Source organism: Asparagus officinalis, chromosome 4 (assembly GCF_001876935.1).
Source record: "Asparagus officinalis chromosome 4, Aspof.V1, whole genome shotgun sequence".
NCBI classification, from domain to species: domain Eukaryota; kingdom Viridiplantae; phylum Streptophyta; class Magnoliopsida; order Asparagales; family Asparagaceae; genus Asparagus; species Asparagus officinalis.
In genome coordinates, this window is record NC_033797.1 from 56989447 (window position 1) to 56992569 (window position 3123).

Below are 3123 nucleotides of genomic sequence, written 5' to 3' on the forward strand. Positions count from 1 at the left end.
TAGCTTTAAAAGTTACTTCTATAACCTACTTCTTACTTCTAATACTTCCATTATCCAAACGGACCCTTAATGGTGTTATTGTTGTCATCATGTTGTTATCTTTTCTCTTGAAAATTTACTTCAGGTTGACCCTTCTGAGTTGTTTCATCCCCTATGCGCGGCTCTTTGTAGTTCTGTCATCAACTCCTTTTGGCACTCGTCCACTTGCAAACTGGCAAGTTGATTCAATAACATAACATAGTCAACACAGTTCATAATATTAGTCCACTTAATAGATAACTGGTGGTAAAGGTACATCATCCATCATTTATCTATTTACAATGCACCTCGGATAGACTACACCTATCATCATCAAACTTCATGCCCCATGCTCCAGAAACTCCTAATCAAGGCTAACACATTCACCCAGTACGATATGCAATGCATGCTTATAAGTTATCATATGTAATGAAACATACATGTACACACACAGAATCATCAGTTGTTGAAGCCAGAATTTGGTGCTGGTATTTGATGATGAGAGTTCGTATTTACAACGTTACGAGCTGCATCGACCTTCTCACTATTTCCTCTATCAACCAGTCCTTGTGACTCTCCTGCTTTATCATCTGCCTGTATTTCATTACTCAACACCTTCCTCGGCATTGCAAAGCATGAGCTTACTAACATGACACCAAGAACAAGAATCACTAAAGCCTTCATCCTTCTTCCTATTGTACCTACAAAACATATACTGCATCAATAGTATAATGTTACATAAGTAAAAACTTGGTAAATGATATGATTATTACAGTTAAAAGAAGAAAATCTGTGCGAGTTTTTGGTTAAGGGAGGAATGCTATTTATAGATGGAAATTGTAACTATTTGATTAGTGATTCTCCACTAATACGTGACAATTGCCAGTGGGATGATTTTTCTGGAAAATTTTGTTCATCCACAAGATTTAACTGGAGAATAACTTTTGTTTTACATGGTGATGTAAAACGCCAATACCTAATCTTCAACAGAATCTTACTCAAATGAAGTTTTGTACTGTAAATGCTGATATGGAGGTTATTCATTTGATACTTGTATTTAGAGTGTACCTTGCAGGTTAATATTAGTTGATCTATTTAATTCATAAAATTTGAAGATATTAGTTGCACGTGCACATTCCAAGTAAATATCAGTGTTAGTTTTTAAGACTGTAGTATGTTGAGTTAACATATGTGAAATTGAAATATTCTTTAGTTTACATATATGGAGATTAGAGATCTTCTTTAAGTCTTTCATTTCCGTGATGGAAGATTAAAAAAATTAATAATAAACCGAGATAATACTGAACAGCTTAAGTTACTAGACCCTTTTTGTTGATAAATTGAAGAATATATGTGCAAGCATACTCATGACATGGTAGTATTTGCATCCTATAAATAATAATCAAATATGGCTAGTTGGTAGGCTGAAATCTAATTAACTGTTGCCTGGCAAAAAGGATAGATGCAGTCTCCACTACCTTATTATTGCTTTTGGTAATGTTTTCCTGATTTGAGAAACTTGCCATCATCTTTGCATCTCACTTTGGTGCACTGGCCATAAAATGGTTCTCCAATTGCTAATCCACTAACCCTTTGCCAAGAAAATTCCTCCATAGGTAGCTTCCTTTGAACCATAAATTAATATATCTCTTGATTTTCACATCTACCTTAAAAGACTTTTTCCCTAGCTTTTCCGAAATTCCAATATTTTTTTCCGGTTCCCTAAATTATTAGGCTGAAGCTCTAAGAACTGCGCATGAAGGTCTTGGATTTACCTTTAGTCCTATCCTTAGCCTGTATAGTTGACAGTTATCCTAGATCTCTCATATGTGTCAATGATAATCACAACATGTAATTAACCAGAAATCAAAATTTATCTCACTAACTTGTTGTATTCCAACACTAGTACAAACCTGCTTTGCCCAAACGGTTGAAACCATTTGGGTAAACTATGTCCCAAATGGTTAAAACCATTTGACCAAATGCCGTTGGAGCTGCATTCGTTCAAACAGTGGCCCAAAACGGTTTCAACCATTTGGGACTCTCCCTCTCACCATATTTAATACATTTTTAAGAAAAAAAATTTGGAAATAGCTAACACCTTAACACTTGCACAATAATTCTTAGTGGATGCATCTAGGTATATATAGTTGCTTGTGCTCTTGTCCACCGATGATGAGTAAGTACCCATATAGAGTTTTAGAAGTGTAGGTGTACCTAGATTATTTCACGTCTCTGCAATTCACCAAAAATACATATGCATATATGTATAATCGATCATCTCATTAAGAAATGTGTAATATGGATTTTAAAAAGCCATTAGAAGAAAATTCACCAATCCTCCATGGCCCGACTCATGCTTCTCAAGCCACCTGAGCCACCTGTATAGGTTGCTCTACCATTCTTGTTTGACTCTCGGTTCTCAGTATTGCATGCCGCCTCAATCTACACATCAATGTTAGATTTAAATTTGTAAACTGACAATGACAAAGCCAATTACATACTAAAATTTGATTTAATTACTTTATACACATTCTTGTCCTCAGAAGCAAAATAGGCATGAAGAGCCGGCCATTTGTCTCTATCAATCAAAGAGAACGGCGGAATGTCAGAGAGTCCTTCCCTCTCGCCTTTGGCAGTGTTATTTCATAGTTTATAACACTTCTTCTTAATCTAGCATCTACGATATTGAACCCCCTCTTGCATCCTCAACTTCACGCCTTGGTAGATAGCAAGATGATTGAGAGGGAGATTAGGATCCTAGGGGAGAATCTAGTAGAATTTCTGCACAAACAAATGAATCACATTAAATTTTAGGTACTCAATGAATGTAAAATAATTGCATAAATCAAAATATAAAAATATTTGTACCTGAGCATTTGACCAGAAAAGCGTCAAACGACTTATAGTGCTCCTCGCCCCATTCCAAATGATGTGGATACATTCCATAATTGCGGCTATCTTCACCTAAATACTTGCCCCATTTCTAAGCATAGTTGCTGTAAAGTGAATTGGGTTTTCTAGGGTTTCTTCTCATATTCTCATTGATAGAATTGTTGGCTTATATAGCCTTACACACACGTTTACACAAAGGCCCTCTAAGAC

At 35.7% G+C, this 3123-nt stretch overlaps 1 long non-coding RNA gene across 1 annotated transcript; it reads right to left on the bottom strand.

Annotated features, from left to right (window-relative positions):
• On the bottom strand, window positions 248–3049 carry LOC109837507. The gene is made up of 4 exons (XR_002246293.1): window positions 2890–3049; window positions 2542–2802; window positions 2354–2463; window positions 248–719 (listed from the first exon to the last, which is right to left on the bottom strand). It is a non-coding gene; the product is annotated as an uncharacterized LOC109837507 (long non-coding RNA).